Here is an 18,290-nt window from a genome sequence, read left to right as displayed (position 1 = left end):
AATTTATCTTGCTGTATTTATGCCAATATTGGTTGATTCCTGCTCTCTTAATTTGTATTTTATTCTTTAACCTTAAGGAATTTTGTAAATTGCAAAAGTAGTGTATACCTGTTGTACCGAGAAAAACAGTACAGAAGTGTATTAAAGAAGGTTAAGTTCCCCCTGCACATGTTCTGAGGTAACATTAGAGCAGTCAACATTAAGAGCTTGATGTGTGTGTGTATGTGTGCATGCAGGCACACATGTGTACCCTTCCTCATCTTTTTTTTTCCATGCTCAAACAAATATTCATTTATATGGATTTTTCCCCTCCCTCCCTCACTTCCTTCTAAACAAAAAGGAGATAATTCCTCTGGAAGGATTAAAAAGACCCTGATAATTGGATTATTTCTAGGGATAAAAACTGGGAGAGATGAGAACAGAGGTGGAAGGGAGACTGACTTTTGCCTGTGTGCGCTTTTGTACTGTTTGCTTTCTCCCTCTTTTCTTTTTAACAGGGGTGTGTATTATCAATTTAAAGAAATCTCTCCTCCACCGTGGATTTTCTCCAAGGCATTCCCATTAGGGGCAGTGTTTTCAGTGACATTTACTTTGCTATCAGGGAGGTATTGGTTTTGAAATGTTGAACAACTCTTGGTGAGGTTCTGAATGAAACAAAATACAATCTGCTTTCTATTTACATGGTAATTGCATTCCTGGGAAATTCCACATACATAAACACTGTGCGAAAAATATTTTGTCTTTATGAGTTAAGCAGAGTTTTCTTTCCTTTTTTAAAAAATTCTTATTTTTTACTGAAGTGTAGTCGATTTACAATGTTAGTTTCAGGTGTAGAGCAAAGTGATTCAGTTATATATATACATATATATATGTGTATATATATATATATATATATATATATATATATATATATATATATATATATTTTTTTTTCAGATTCTTTTCCATTACAGCTCATTACAAGAAATTGAATATAGTTCTTTGTGCTATATAGTAGGTCCTTATTGTTTATCTGTTTTGTATATAGTAATGTATATCTATTAATCCCAAACTCCTAATCTGTCCTTTCCTCCCCTGCTTTCACCCTGGTAACCACAGTTTGTTTTCTATGTCTGTGAGTCTACTTCTGGTTTGTAAATAAAATTTGTATCTTTTCTTTTTTTTTAAGTTCCACATATAAATGAAGTCATATGATATTTGTTTTTCTCTGTCTGACTTATTTCACATAATATAATAATCTCTGTGTCCATTTATGTTGCTGCAAATGGCATTATTTCATTCTTTTTTATGTCTGAGTAATATTTCATTGTATATGTGTGTGTGTGTGTGTGTGTGTGTCTGTGTGTGTGTCCTTATCCAGTCATCTGTTGATGGACATTTAGGTTGTTTCCATGTCTTGGCTGTTGTAAATAGTGCTGCTATGAACACTGGGGTGCATATGTCTTTTCAAATTATAGTTTCCTCTGGATATATGCCCGGGAGTGAGATTGCTGGATCATACGGTAAGTGTATTTTTATTTTTTTAAGGAACCTCCACACTGTTTTCCACAGTGGCTGCACCAGTTTACATTTCTACCAACAGTATTTGAGGGTTCCTTTTTCTCCACACCCTCTCCAGCATTTATTATTTGTAGACTTTTTAATGATGGCCATTCTGACTGGTGTGAGGTGATATCTCATTGTAGTTTTGATTTGCATTTCTCTAATAATTAGTGATATTGAGCATCTTTTCATGTACCTGTTGGCCATCTGGATGTCTTTTTTGAAGAAATGTCTGTTTAGGTCTTTTGTCCATTTTTTGATTGGGTTGCTTTTTTTTTTTCTCATTTTAAGCTGTACGAGCGGTTTGTATATTTTGGAAATTAGTTCCTTATTGGTCACATCATTTGCAAATATTTTTTCCCATTCTGTAGGTTGTTTTTTCATTTTGTTTATGATATCCTTAGCTGTGCAAAAACTTTTAAGTTTAATGAGGTCCAATTTGTTTAGTTTTGCTTTTATTTCCATTACTCTAGGAGCTGGTTTGAAAAAAATACCACTGTAGTTTATGTCAAACAGTGTTCTGCCTACATTTTCCTCTAGGAGTTTTATAGTATCCAGTCTTACATTTAGGTCTTTAAGTTTATTTTTGTATATGGTGTTAGAGAATGTTGTAATTTCATTCTTTTACTTGTAGCTGTCCAGTTTTCCCAGCACCACTTATTGAAGAGACTGTCTTTTCTCCATTGTATATTGTTGCCTCCTTTGTCATAGATTAATTGACCATAAGTGCATGAGTTTATTTCTGGACTTTCTATCCTGTTCCATTGATCTATGTGTCTGTTTTTGTGTCAGTACCATACTGTTTTGATTCCTGTAGCTTTGTAGTATAGTCTGAAGTCAGGGCACATGATTCCCTCAGCCCTGTTTGTTATTCTCAAGATTGTTTTGGCTATTGGAGTTCTTTTGTGTTTCCATACAAATTTTAACATTTTTTTGTTCCAGCTTTGTGAAAAATGTCATTGGTGACTTGATAGGGATTGCATTAAGTCTGTATATTCCCTTGGGTAATATGGCCATTTTAACAATATTGATTCTTCCAATCCAAGAACATGGTATATCTTTCCATCTGTTTGTATCATCTTAAATTTCTTTCATCAGTGCCTCATGGTTTTCAGAGTACAGATCCTTTGCCTCCTTAGGTAGGTTTATTTCTAGGTATTTTATTCTTTTTGATGGGATTGCTTCTTTAATTTATTTTTCTAATATTTCATGGTTAATGTATAGAAATGCAGCTGATTTCTGTATATTAATTTTGTATCCTGCAACTTTACCAAATTCATTGATGAGCTCTAGTAGTGTTCTGTTAGCATCTTTAGGATTTTCTATGTATAGTATCATGTCATCTGCAAACAGTGACAGTTTTACTTCTTTTCCAATTTTGATTCCTTTTATTTATTTTTGTTTTCTGATTGCTATGCCTAGGACTTCCAAAACTATGTTGAATGAAAGTGGTGAGAGTGGGCATCCTTATACTGTTTCTGATCTTAGAGGAAATGCTTTCAGCTTTTCACCATTGAGTATGATGTAGCTGTGGGTTTTTCATATATGGCCTTTATTATGTTGAGGTATGTTCCCTCTATGCTCACTCTCTGGTAGTTTTTATCATAAGTGGATGTTGAATTTTATCAAGAGCTTTTTTTTGCATCTATTGAGGTGATCATATAGTTTTTGGAGTCAATTTTCTAGTATTTTGTTGAGGATTTTTGCATCTATGTTCATCAGTGATACTGGCCTGTAATTTTCTTTTTCTTTTTTTTGTGATATCTTTGTCTGGTTTTGGTATCAGGGAGATGGTGGCCATATAGAATGAGTTTGTAAGTGTTCCTTCCTCTGCAATTTTTTGGAATAGTTTCAGAAGGATAGGGGTTAATGTTTCTCTAAATGTCTTATAGAATTCACCTGTGAAGCCATCTCATCCTGGAATTTTCTTTGTTGGGAATTTTTAAATTACTGATTTGATTTCAGTACTGGTAATTGGTCTATTCATATTTTCTATTTCTTCCTGGTTCAGTCTTGGCAAATTGTACCTTTCTAAGAAATTGTCCATTTCTTCTATGTTGTCCTTTTGGTTGGTGTATAGTTGCTCATAGTAGCCTCCTTGACCCCTTGTATTTTGGTGGTGTTGGTTGTAACTTCTCCTTTTTCATTTCTTTCTTTTTGTTTTAAAGCATTCTTTTTTTTTTTTTTGCAGGAGGAAGTAGTTTTATTTATTTATTTGGTTTTTCAGTGTAGGTACTCGGGATTGAACCCAGGACCTTGTGCATGCTAAGCATGCACTCTCCTACTTGAGCTATACCCTCCCCCCCCTTTTTCATTTCTGATTTTATTGATTTGGGCCCTCTCCCTTTTTTTCTTGATGAGTTAAGCAGAGTTTTCAACTCTGATAATTATAAACAGCTTTTCCACTGACATGGATGTCTGGTGGGATCTTTGAAAGCCATGAGGGATTCAGGACAGTCTTGTTCATTGCAGATACACAGCATCCCTGACCCTGCCCATTAAATGCTGGTAGAGTACCCCAACCGCTGCCACATCCCTCCCCCCAGTTCCCTAAATGCCCTCTAGGAGGCAGTGCCATTCCTTTTGAGAATCACTGCTCTAGTTTTTCCCTCTGCTTGGAAAGTTTTTTCCTCAGATATTTGCAAAGGTGGTTCTTTCCTGTCATTCTGAGCTCAGCTTAAATGTTGTATTCTGCCAGAGGGCTGTCCTGACCACCCAGTCTACACAGCCCTCATTCACTCTATCACATCACCCCATTGCAGTTCTCTGTGTAGCATTTATCCCTATCTGCTCTTTTTCTTTTGTTGGTTTATCATCTCCTTCCAGCTACCAGAATATAAGATCCATGAGGGAAGGGATCTTGTCTCTTTTCACATCTGTGCCCCTATGCTTGGAACACTGATGGGCACGTAGTGCTCAGTAATCATTAGTTAGATGAATGAAGGAAGAAGGATGGAAGGAAGAAAGGGGGAAAAGAAGGAAGAAAGCAAGGAAGGAAAGAAAGAAATCTCTTTTTCAATTCTAGAAGTTGGAAAAGATTAGCAGAACATAATATCTTCATGAAATTATTTATTTAGGTCATATAGGATAAATAACAAAAGACTAGGTTCACAAGATTGGTGGATTCCTTAGTTCTCAGTGAATAATATCAGCCTTGTCAGAAGTTGAATATTTGCCATTTTAAATTTCTATTCACATCTGTAATCCTAAAGTGAACTCTGATATTTGCCAGAGACACTTTTCCCCAATCATCATTTTCACCACGTCTTTAGCTGCAGTTTTGGCAAGTGCGTCAACAATGACTTCAGCAGCTCTAACCTTTGCAGTTAAATATAACACTAGAAAGGGTGGCTTCCACAGCTTTTGCATTATTCTCCTTTGGTGCACTATATTTATCTTGAAGCGATGCTTGAATGTCCTTCCGTTCTGCTTTAAAATTTTTGATGATGTTGAAGCAGGAAAGTTTCATATCAAAATGTGTGAGCCTTTTCATTCATTCATTCACTCACTCATTTATGCATCCATAAATGTTTATTGAATACTTAACTCTGTATCAGGAACTATGTTGGGGAGACATATTTCACATAATGGAATTTCATTTGCTCCCATTACCTGGCCATGGTAATCCAAATTTCAATGGTTTTTCATAGTAGTCACACAATAATTTTAGTTTCTTTGCTGCTGGTATTTTTACAACACTAAGAGATGGTCCAGGTGATGAAATGATACATCTCTAATACCTATCTAAAGACCTAGGACTAACCTCATCACATTTTATTCAGCAGCTTCACCTCTACACTTTTTGCAATTTATGTACATATAGTAAAATGACCTTGTTTTGGTGTAGAGTTAGTTATATGTGTTTTAACACATGTATAGATCTGGGTGACCAGCCCCACAATCAGGATACAGAGCTGCTCCATCAGCCCCCAGAATTCTCATGTGCTGCCCCTTTGTCATCAAGGCCTCCTCCACCCCCAGCTCTGGCAACCAGTGATCTATTGCCTGTTCTTACAATTGTGACCTTGAAGAATGTCATATAAATGGAAACATATAACGTGTAACCTTTTGAGACAGGCTCTTTCACTCGGCTTGATGCCTTTGAGAGTCACCCATGTTGTTGTGTTCATCAGTAGCTTCTTCCTTTTTATTGCTCAGTCATATTCCGTTGTACGGATGTACCACGATTTGGTTAGCTGTACATCCATTGGTGGATGTTTGGGCTGATTCCAGTTTTTGGCACTTATGAATAAAGCTGCTGTGAGCATTCATGTACAGGTGCTTATATGAAAATATCTCCTTTTATTAAATAAAAGGTAATATTCTATAGATGTAACTTTGATACTTTGCTTTTTTCACTGTATACTATATCCTGGGAGTTACTCCAACTCAGTTGGTTGATATTGTTCTTACTCTTTTTTTTACAGCCACATAGTATTCTACTGTATGGATGTACCATAGTTTATTCTCCCACACAGCTGGGAATGAACATTTAGGTTATATCCAATACTTTACAATTATAAGCAATGTTGCAATGTATAACCTTGTGCGTGTGTAGTTTTGTATTGTTGAGGGTTTGTTTTCATCCACTGTTAAACTTTAAAATCCCATTTGTAGACACTGACCTATGGTGAGTTCAATGGAAAACAAAACAGAAAAGAATGAAGCATTGGCCTAATTCCTAATAAAAATTATATGTGCCTTTATATACTTCCTGTATTAAAGGTTTGTCAGCTTCTGGAAATCATGTGTTGATGTGTGAATGAAAAGAATGCATTGATGTATATGGACCTTCAAGATACAGGGCTCCATACTGGTGCACCGTGTTGTGAAGTGCTTTGCAAAGTGGCAGCGATCACTGGCAATGGGCAGACTAAGGAAACAAGAGGCCAGGGTGCTGGGTGGTTGACCTTGTGAATGTTGAAATCACTGAGAATGTTGGGACAAGTTGGGACTAAGAGTACAGATAGTAGAACTAAAGCCTTCATAAATGAGGGCAGTGACCAGGAGGGTGACAGAAGACCACCATCAGGATGGGGAGAGGATGAAATAACAGGATGGTGGAGGCCAAGGAGGAGCCGGAGATTTCTCAAGAGTGGGGAGGAGCAAAGATCAGAAAGCGGCCTTGGGGAGCCAAGAGAGCTCTAGCTCCATCTCTTGGCATGCTCTAAGGCACTTAGCTGTGAGGAGATGAGAGAATAAACAGCCCGTGCTTTAGAGGGGTCAGCAGACAGCCACGGTGTCAGTTATAGTAGGATGTGGAGGGCACATCCCAAGGAGAGGTTCAAGACTATTGGGACTTAGCGCATCACAGACTGAAAGTTCTAACCTTAACCCAACCCTAACCCTAGCTTAATCCTCATCCTCACCATAGCCGCTGTAAGGTCTAGCTGATGTAGTGGTAAGTGTTCCTTTACTTCTCCATCAGCTGGTGTTGACAGCAGTGATGAACGTAGCAGCCGCTGGCGGCAGTGAGCCATGTAGCCGTTTGCTGTTGGGGCACTGGGAATGGTTCTGTGTCTCTTGTGGATGTTCTCCAAGATTGGCCTGAGGGCCTGGTTGGAAGGGGCACAGGGTTGAGCTCTTCCTGCACATGTGGCATGCATGGTTTTGGTGTTTAGTGTCCCCAACCAGAGACTAGTCCTATCTACCACAATACTGCCATGCTGCTGCTATTTTGCATTTAATTTGCACGAGGTTTGTCGTATTTCAAAGATGTCAAAGGGAAAAGCTGGCTGACTAGCCAGATTTCACTGGTCAGTAGTACCCTGGTGGGGGCCCCTGCTATTTGCTCCTCAGCTTTGTGGATCCAGAAATTCAGCTTTATCAGTGTACCCTGCCATGAGCTGATTTGGGGAGCTGACTCTAATAACTACTTCTCAGTCTCCTTTACTGGTTCTTCCTCATCTCTACACCCTCTAAATATTGGAGTGCTCCAAGCTCAGTCCTTGAGCCTCTTCTCTATTTAAACTGATTTCTGTGGTGATCTCATCTAGTCTTGTGGCTTTAAATACCATCTATGTCCTGATGACTCTCAAATCTCCAGCCTGGAATCCTCCCCAGTCATACCCAGATGCCTCCTTAATAGCTTCACTTAGACATCTATTGGGCATCTCAAGCCCAATGTGGCTCAAACCAAAACCCTGATCTTCCACCAAGTCTACTTCTCCCCTAGTCTTCCCTGTGTCAGTAAATGGAATTGCTTTTTTTTTTCCCAGTAACTCAGGCCAAAAATCTTATAGTTGTGCTTAACACTCATTTTTCTCTTTAAAATTTATTGTCTCTCATTTACATTATTGGAATTTCCTTGTAATAGCCCTTTCTACTCTCATCATTGCCCCCTTCCATGCTTTCTCTATGTTTCTCTATAGAATTTATCACTATCTGACATATCCTATGTTTTTCTTAAAAATCTGTCTTTCTTTAGCCCGCTAGAACATAAGCTTCATGAGGTCAGAGGTTTTGTCTATTTTGTATACTTCTATACTTCTGGCACTTGGAACAGTGCCATGGCACATAGTAGCCTAGTAGGCAGTCACTAAATATTTGTTGACTATATGAATAAATGAATGATCCAACTCATAACATACTGGTATATGCATGAGAATGTCTGTTTCTTAATTGATTGTGAGAAATATGACTGCTAAGCAGACCGGAATACTGGGCACCCTCTTCCCTTTAGGGGAATTTTTAAAAATATTTTTATTGAAATAAAGTCAGTTTACAATGTATCAATTTCTGGTGTACTGAATAATGCTTTAGTCATACATGAACATACATATATTCATTTTCATATACTTTTTCACCATAAGTTACTACAAGATATTGAAATACAGTTCCATGTGCTATGCAGTATGAACTGGTTGTTTATCTATTTTATATATATTAGTTAGTATCTGCAGATCTCAAACTCCCAATTTATCCCTTCCCACCTGGTAACTGTAAGTTTGTTTTCTGTCTGTGAGTCTATTTCTGTTTTGTAAATAAGTTCATTTGTCTTTTTTTTACATTCCACATATAAGTGATATCGTATGGTATTTTTCTGGTTTGATAATTTTCTTTCATATTAGCTTGGTTTCTTTTTGGTTTTTGTGACTCTTTTATATGCTTTGTTTGTTTGTTTTTTTAATTTTTTTAATTTTAATTTAATTTAATTTTTTATTTATATTTTTATTATATGCTTTTGATTTGCAGTTACCTTGTTTTTCAAGTATGTTAACCTCTTACTATATCTGTTTGTTTTAGACTGGTAGTCATTAGGCTCAAACACATCCTAAAAAGAATGAAGACAAAAAAAGAAACAGAAAAAAAAAAGAAGAGAGAGGAAAAAAATCTGTATTTTCTTGCTCCCCTCTCCCATCTTTTATGATTTTGATGTCTTTCTTTTACTTTTTTACGTCTTCATGTTTATTCTCTTGCAACTTACTGTAGTTATCACATTTCCAATTATGGTTTTCTCGTTTCTATATCTTCCTGCTTCTTTTCTATTTAGAGTAGAGCTTTCAATATTTCTTTTAGGATAGGTTTAGTATTGCTGAATTCTTTTAGTTTTTGCTTATCTGTGAAATTCTTTATCTCTCCTTCTACCCTAAAGGATAGTCTTACCAGGGAGAGTATCCTAGGTTGCAGCCTTTTCTCATTCAGGACTTTGGATATATCTTGCTGCTCCCTTCTGGCCAGCAGTGTTTGTGTAGAGAAATCAGCTGAAAGCCTTATGGGGGTTCTCTTGTAACTAACTCTTTGTTTTTCTCTTGCGGCCTTTAGAATCATTTCTTTATCTTTAACTTTGGCCATCTTAATTATAATATGTCTTGGTGTAGGTCTGTTTGAGTTCTTCTTGTTTGGGACCCTCTGTGCTTCCTGACTTGGATATCTGTTTCCTTCTTTAGGTTTGGAAAGTTTCGGTCATGATTTCTTCAAATACCTTTTCAGTCCCCCTTTCTTTCTTCTTCTTCTGGAACCCCTTGTATGCATAGGTTGGCACACTTTATATTATCCCATAGGTCCCTTTATTGCTTTCATTGGTTTTTACTTGCTTTTCTGTCTGCTGTTCTGATTGGGTGACTTCTGTTATCCTGTCTTCAAAGTTACTTATTCGTTCCTCTGCAATATCTGGTCTGCTTTTGACTGACTTTAGCTCGGCTCTTACCTCAGCCACTGAGTTTTCAGTTTTTAATTGGCTCCTCTTTATGGTTTCTCTCTCCTTTTCATAGTATTCTCTGTCTCCATTCATAGTCTCTTATTTCCTTCAGTGCTTTTATCACCCCCTTTTTGAAGTCATGATCTAGTAGACTGTCAAGGTCTATGTCATTGTTCTTTCAGGGGACTTCTCTTGTTCTTTTAATTGAGAGTGCTTCCTCTGCTTCTTCATTTTACTTATATTTCTCTGGCTTTATGGATTTAGGAGTATCAGTGATCTACTGTGGTCTTGAAGGGCTGTTTTATTTTTGTTTGTTTTTATTTAAAGTGGGAGCATTCCTGTGTAGACTGTGTGCATCTAATAGTTTTGTTGTGAGGGCTGTGCTTAGAATGGATGGTTGCCACGTCTTTCTTCCATGTGTGTTGGCTGTCATCCCTTTGATTGGGGATGTGGTTGGTGTGGTGATCAGAGCCTGCCCTGACTGTTGTTGAACAGGTCCTCCTGTTTTGTTCTGTGGTTGTCACAGCCTTGATAGAGGCCAGGTATGCTCCCCTGTTGCTGGAATAGAGGCGTCTAGGCCCGTTTCTGAGCTGTGGTGTGTGGTGGGCAGGGTTGGAGTGCTTCAGCTGGGAAGAAGTGTCACTGAGTGTACCTCCGCAGGAGATGTCCACTGGGAGCTGCCCTCTGTTGTGTTGTCTGTCACTTGTTATGTGGGCTTAGAAAATACTCTTTGTTGGTACTACCTTGTCCTCGCCTTAGCTGCAGGAATGTTGGCCACCCACTCTGGTGTCCCCAGGTTCTGGGCCCCAGGAACCACTAGTGCAGATCCACCAATGTCAGGCATTAGGACCCGCTGTAGCGAGCATGCAGTCATACACCTGAATCCATGGTACTCCATAGGGTCAATGCAGGCCCCAGCCCCACCTCTGTATACAGTAAGGTGTGCAGGCCTGTTGTAAATACCTGTACTTGCCCCCGCCATGCACCAGAACTCAGCTCACTGCCTGTTTGTCCCAGAGGCACGGGTCCACAAATAGTCCAGAGAGGGGAAATCCACCCTCTCTGCCTGGGGCTATAAACAAATCTTAGTCCCACCTGTGAAGTTGCAGGGCCACTGGGTAAGGATTCAGCTTTCAGCCCTGCCTTCACGCAGCAGGGCCCCACTTCTCTTCTCTCAACACACCAACAATGGAGCCAAGCTGAGATGGGGCTATGGCGTGGCAGCATTGTGCCCCTCCCCTACCATTCACACCAGCAGTTTTTTATGGGGGTCCCAGATATTTCTGTTCCACACACACCCCCAGCCAGAGCTCACACCACCCCTGAGGCTGCCTCTGTGCAGTGGACTCCATACCTCTCCCCAGGCTCCTCACCGATCTCCAGCAGCCAGTCCCGGCTTGTCCCTACCAGCCTGCATCTAGGGCTGGGGACTGCAGGATCCTTCGTGCCAGTTTATCTTAGTTCTGTCTGCCAAGCAGCTGCCACTTTCTCCTCTGAGCCTTGGAAGTTCCACTTCTCTCCCTGCTGACCTCCTGGCTGGAGAGGAGGGGTCCCAGTGTGAGGGTGCCTTTCTTCCTTTGCTGCTCCCTCCCTGTAGGACTGGTCCTGCACTGATTTTTTCTTCTTTTCTCTTACTGGATTTTGTGAGAATCCTCCTGTGTTTCGAAGTGAGAGACACTACCAGAGTTCACTAGGTGTTCTGTGCGATTCAGTGAATTTGTAGATGTAATTCTTGGTATATTTGTGGGAGAGGGTGAGCTGTGAGTCGATCTACTCTGCCATCTTGACATGACCCCCTTTAGGGGAGTCTTGATGGGCTATCACACTACAATGAGAAGTTAGGGAAATTTAGGATACTGTTTACTGGTTAATGCAATCAATCTATCTTTGGGTTATAGGAATATGCCTTCTAAAGACTGTAATATTCGTGGAAGCTGCTTTGAAATTACCCCTGCATTGGGCTATGGCTCTCTTTTTTCTAGTTTTCATGTAAAGGAAGCAAGGATAACTTCTAAATTTTGGACTTGATTAAATGGCTGGATAGTGATGCAACTAACAAAGATAGGGAAGGACTTCATGAGAGTAATTTAGACTGGAAGTGATGTATAAGGATAGAGTACGAAGGGTGTTAAAACTGTAGCAAATCCAACTTGAGGGCTTGTTTCAAGTATTCAAGCTGTTACACAAAAAGCAAAGTCTATTATGGCAGAAACTGTACATCAATATCCATGTGCTCCTCTTTATTTCCCCTTGGCTTTCCTTTTAGCTAAATGGGGCCATATGGTTTTGTTCTGGCCAATAGAATGTGGATAGGATTGATAACTGCTACGTCCAAGCCTGGCCCATACAATAGCGCTCATAATTTTTTATGCTGAAATGCTCTGCTATTGGCACAGCTGGAAGCCAAGGACTTGAAATGGCAGAGCACAATGCAAGGAACCTGGATCCCTGAGTTCACCACTTGGAGGAAATCTATCTAGGAGAGTTGTTCAGACAAGAACCATCTCATAGGACTTTGTATGAGTGAGAAATAAACCTGTGTGTTAAGAAGCCAGTGAAATTTCAGGTTTTTTTTTTGTTACCACAGCTGAGTCTAATGTACCCTGACTAACATATCTTTACACTGTTATCCACAGGAAAGCCCTCTCCACCTGAGCTATAATACATGAAGATTTAAGAGAAGCACTTAATTGCTTGTCAGTTATGTTAAGGATTTTTTTCTCAGCTTTATGAAGAGATGGGAAAAGACTATAAATAACTTCTTTAGCTCAAGAAAGTCACTCTTTCATAAGGAGAAATCATCACTTGAATATTTGAGTTTCAAGAAGAATCTGTGTCTTTCTAGGGGAAAAAAACCCTTCAGTTTGAATGATCATAAATTTGGTTTGGATTGATTTTGAACAACCCAAATTTATGCTTTTATGACAAGCTTCATCAGTGTGGTACCATGCAAGAGAAACTGAATGCAATGATTACAAAAACTGTAGCTGTAGCACATATGCTTTGATGGAGGTTGTGAGTTCGAGGTATTAAATGGTTTTCATTGTCTGAGTTACCTAGTTGTGAATTCAACTGAGGGAGCTTGCTGAAAACATTTTGATGATAATGAAGAGACTCTTGAAATGCTTGATTAAGTGTCTTTTGCAGAATTTCTCAAAGTGGATGGCAGTGGTGAGTGACTAATTGTGCTAATTTGGGTTCTCCAGGAAGCAGATGTTAATATGGAGTTAGGAATGCAAGATATTGATTGGGGATAATTCCTGTGAAAGATAAAAGGGGAGGGAGCAAGATTGGGCAAGGAAAACCCTTAGATCATAATGCAGATCTGACACATGTGAAAGGGTTGGGGGAGGAAGGGGAATTGGGCATTGGTGCCTTAGGCTGCAAAGCAGATGTGACAAAGTCCTGGTCAACCCAGTGGGGAGTTCTGAAAGAAAGACTGCCTGTTAGAGTCCTAGGTTGGACAGAAATGGCCAGGCCCTAATATTGCCACTATGATTGATCATTGACTGGAATCTTCCAAGGAAAAGCATGGTTTCTTCAAGAATGCTGCAGCTGATCTTGGAAGGTGTTGCAGCTGGAGGCTGGCAGCCAACTTTGATCATTACAGATATATGGCAGATTATTTCTTGAAGGGAGATCTAAGCCATGCACCTCTATGCCTACCCATTCCTTCCTTTGTGCTACATGGATTCACTTCTCCAAACCTGTATGGTGTTCCTATGAGCCTCTCTTTCTGATGGTAAACATAGAAGAGGTTAGTGGGAAGAACTTCACTTTGCTGCAGTTGGTCTCAGAGCTTCCACTGCTTCTTATCTTCTCCCTCCTCCACTATCCAGTCTATATTCAAATTGATTTTCTGCCTGCTCAATCTATCAATTACTGACGAAAGGATATTGAAGCCTCCAGTTCTGATAGTGAGTATGTGTATTTCTTCTTCCAGTTTTATCAATTTTTACCTTATTTTGATGCTCTGTTGTTAGGTGCATATATATTTAGGATTGTTATGTCCTTTTGAGGAATTGACCACTTTATCATTATGCAATGTGCCTCTCTATTCTTGATAGTATTCCTTATTCTGAAGCCTACTTTATCTGATAGAAATGTAGCTATTCCAAGTTTCTTTTGGTCAGTGTTTTCTTCGTATATTTGTGTCTATCCTTTTTATTTTTAACCTACCTGTGTTTTTATATTTACAGTGAGTTTCTTATAGACAAGATATAGTTGAGTTTTATTTTTCATGCACTCTGACAATTTCTGTCTTTTAATTGGTGCATTTAGAGCATTCGCATTTAAAGTAATTATTGATATAGTTAGATTATTATCTGTCATCTTTGTAACTGTATCCTATTTGTTGCATTTGTTCTCTGTTTCCTCCCCATCCTCTTTTTCTGTCTTCCACAGTTTTAATTGAGCTTTTTATATGATTCCACTTTGCTTACTCTCTTGGTATACCAATTGTAATTGTTGCCCTAGTGTTTATAATATACATTTTTTAACTAATCTAAGTCCACCTTCAAATAATACTATACTGCTTCATATGTAGTACAGGTACCTTATAAAAGAGTATTTTTGATTCCTATTTCCCATCCCTCTAGCCTCCAAAGTGTACTGGTGGCAGCTTATAGTTCAGTGAAATTCTTGCTGTGCCCTTGGCAAGGGTGTTCCCTCTTTGGGGACAAATACCTCTTACACTGCAGAGCTCAAAATTATAGGGGATCAAAAGCACAATATCTCCCTACTAGTAGGTTATTGGGAATAACTGTATATTGGGTCACTCCTGCTTCCACTTTTTGATTCCTGCACCCATATATTTTTCCTCTGAGGGAGCTGGTGCCATATAGAGGTCTCTGATTTAGCATTTTATATTGTGTCCTGGAGGATGGTACCACATCCTTGCAGAGTATTGCTTCTGAGCTGGTGCTTCAGCTGCACCTTCAGCAGACAATTTCATTGCTTTATTAGGGTGGCTACTTCTGAATGGTGTGGAAAGTGATGTGCTGGGGGGGCCTATGGTCACGGGCACACTCCCACATTTCCTTTGCTTTGAAGCAGGTCTCTGGTCAGCTGCTATGTTGTGTCAGATTCCATGGTGTGCACAATCAGATACTCCTTAAGTCCCTGGATAGTGTGGTACTGGCTGAGGTTCTGTGGGCAGGAAAGGCAAAACCACACCCAGAATATATGTCCATTTCTATGAGAATGAATTTCTGATCATTCTTGGATGGAATAGGCCCTATCATCCCTATTGCTAGTTCTCTGAGCCTATGAATTCCTTTCCAGGTCTGTGGCTGCCCCTCCTACTGCCCTGCAGAGGAGAGTCACATGAACTTCTTAGTGATGCTGGTGCTCCTCTCACCAGCACATTCCACATGGCCTTGGTGATCAGTGTGTTCCCTAAGCTGCTCTGTATAGTATAATCCTCCAGTTGGTATTCTGGCCTCACATAAGAGACCCATTCCAGCATACCCGCCTCCCTGAGCCTTCTAAGCATCATCTGTCATGGCAATTCAGGCATTTCTACCCAAAGTTAATATCAACCAACATGTTTTCCATACTTCTAGGATCCAACCTTCTAGGTATGTTTGTACCATCTTTCAGGGTCCCTGCCAGGGTGTTAAATCTTGTATACCAGGAGATTACTCCTATATTTATAAACTATCTTTTATCCAATTCGGTGTTCTACATCCCTATTTATTACCTGGAGTCCCTTACTAGAGAGACACTTTGGGTCTCTGGATATCAATGTCCAGTAGTCCTCTATATGTTTCCCCTTTACCCAGCATACAGTCACCCAAGTAAAGGGCCATAGGTTCTTTTGGGGAAGGACTGGAACTATTATTATGATATGTAATTGCTATGGTGATGCAGTTTCTTTCTCCTGGAGGCCTAGCCACTTCTGCAGTCAATGGGTTCTGGGTCTGAAAACTGACTCAGGTCTAGGAACTGGGCAGGGCATCATGGCTTTTTGTTGGGATGTTAACCTTCAGCCTTTTTTCTATTGCTGCTCTGAAAAAAATATGTAATTAAATAATATCCTTATTGGCTGTGCATCTCTTTGCTACTAGAGGCACCATACTCTATTAGTCCTCTTGACTCCCTGAGGGTCAGGCCCTCTTGGCTGTTCCTTGGATGTTGCCAGTCATTATGATCATTGTGGCCTCATGGCTTTGGGCAGTTAAACATAGCCACCTGGTCATTATTACTTTGGCCTCTATTAATGAACCCAACTCTGTGATTGCCTCTCCTACCATCTCTCCTGGCCTGCTGAGAAGAGCCACCTTGGAACTTCTTGGTGATGCTGGCACCCATCTCACCAGTGCATTCCTTTTGGCTTTGGTGAATGGTGTGTTTCCTGAGTCTTCCTGTGCAACATCCTTCTCTGGTGGATCTTCTGGCCTCAAGTGACATATCTACTCCAGCATGCTCACTTCTCTGAGTCTTTGAATTCCTTTCTTTACTCTCTGCTGTGGCAATTCAGGCATTCTAACCTCACTCAGTGTGGGTTACCACTCCCTGCAGCTTCTAGGAGCCACCGTAACAGTGGGTTTGTACCTGCCCCTAGGGTCCTTGCTGAGCTGTTAAGACCTGTATCCTGAGAGAATACCCTCAGTCAATAAACTCTCCGTTATTCAGTCTTAAATTCTGGACTCATTGCTCAAAAATCCTTGTAACCAATTCATGGGATTTCGCTGGCTTCTTCCAGTGTATGTTGGCTTGATCTGGCAGGTCTTTTGGTGTATGTAGACCCTTTTCTTTCTTACCAAGCCCAGTACATCCCTGGCTGGGTTATACCCTAGTTACTGGCCTGATAACCAGGAAGAGAGGTGAAGGCAGATCTTGTTGTCTTATAAGGGAGAGGCCTTTGTATCGTCTTCCCTAAAGAAGTGAGGTAAATGCTATCCCTTAATAGGGAAGGGTGGTTTATCTTTGCAGGCTCTGAGGATTCAGAGCAGTCTGGGGAGCCAAAAATGTTTGGAGGCACCCACGTAGATGTTCCTATGCCATTGGCCAGGATCCTGGGTTTTCCCATCTAGAGCCCTGGCCTTGGCATAGCAGGTCTGCTTTGGATAGGCATTCAGTCATCTTTGAAGCTTGGTGACTCTAATGATTAAGTTCTGAGTTTGGCCTTTAGGTTTTTCGGCTCTCCCATTGAAGAAGATAAGGATCTCTTTGTGAGCTACCAAAGAGGCATTGTGGCTTTTACAGTTTTTTGCTGTTAATTGCCTTCAGCAGTTTTATAATTCCTCTGTAGGGTGTCAATGCAATTTAATAACAGTCAGACAGTCCCACTGTCCTTGTAAACAATGTTATTCACATCTTCTTTTCATTGCATCTACTGGGGCATTTTCTTTCACCAGAACATTCTCCCCACTCACTACCAAGTGAAAGTTTTAGCAACTGGACCACCATCTTGTGCCAGAAACTATCCTTGGCCCACATGCTACCTGGGATGAGGTCCTCATTCCATTTCGCCTAGTAAGTGATCAGTCCCAAAGACCCAACTTACCTCTGCTTTCTCAGACCAATTCTAGTACCAGTTGTGTCAGTTCAGGTCCTCTGGGAAGGAGATACTGAGACAGAGTTAGGAGTGCAAGAGGTTCATTTAGTTCTAGTGTATTGCAAGGTTTTATCATTTACTATGTTGAATTAAGTGAGTTCATAAATAATATGATCTTGTTTTAATTAAACTAACCCTTACAAAATGTAAAAGGAGATTAAAATGATTCCTGTAAAAGCAGATACCCCTCTGCTTAACCTCCCCACAAACCTAGCCATAGATTAAAAATAATACTAATACTCTAAGCACAAATAAATAGCAAATAAAGAAAAAAAGAAAAAATAGGGTAAAGAGAAAGCACAGATTCAAGTGGTAGAAAGAAATTCAATAAACTAGTAATGGCAAGTGTAAACAGATGAAACTTACAAGTTAAGCAACATATATTGACAAATTGCATTTTTAAAGATCCAGCTATGCTATTTATAAGAAATATACCTAAAATATAAGGACACAGAAAGTTTGAAAGTAAAAAGACAGAAGAGAATATGCCCAGAAAATATAACCAAAAGAAAATTGGTGTGATGTTAATATCAGACAAAATAAACTTTAATGTAGCAAACATTATTAGGCATAAATATGGTCACTACATTTTGATGAAAGAAACAATTCATCAGGAAGATATAAAAATTCAAAACTTGCGTGTATCTAATTATATTATTGTAAAAAAGCAAAAATGGACAAAATTACAAGAAGAAAAGGAGAAATACACACAAATAGGGGAGACTTCAGCATACTTCTCTTCATATTTGAGAGATTATGCAGACAAGAAATTAGTAGTGTATAAAAGATTTGAAATCACAATTAAGAGGCTTTCTCTACTGCACATATATGGAACCTTACATTTTATCAATTGGTAATACATATTCTTTTCAAGCACAGATATAATAGTTGAAAAAATTGATCATTAACTTGCAAACCAAATAACAAATAGCAAAGAATATTTATTATGGAAATCATAGTCTCTGATCACAGTAAAATTATATTAGAAATAATAAACAAGAGGATAATTTTAAAGCCACATATACTTGGATATTTATAATCCCATAT

The sequence above is a fragment of the Vicugna pacos genome, chromosome X (genome assembly GCF_048564905.1).
Source record: "Vicugna pacos chromosome X, VicPac4, whole genome shotgun sequence".
In the NCBI taxonomy this organism is placed as follows: domain Eukaryota; kingdom Metazoa; phylum Chordata; class Mammalia; order Artiodactyla; family Camelidae; genus Vicugna; species Vicugna pacos.
Note: the sequence above shows the minus strand (reverse complement) of the source record.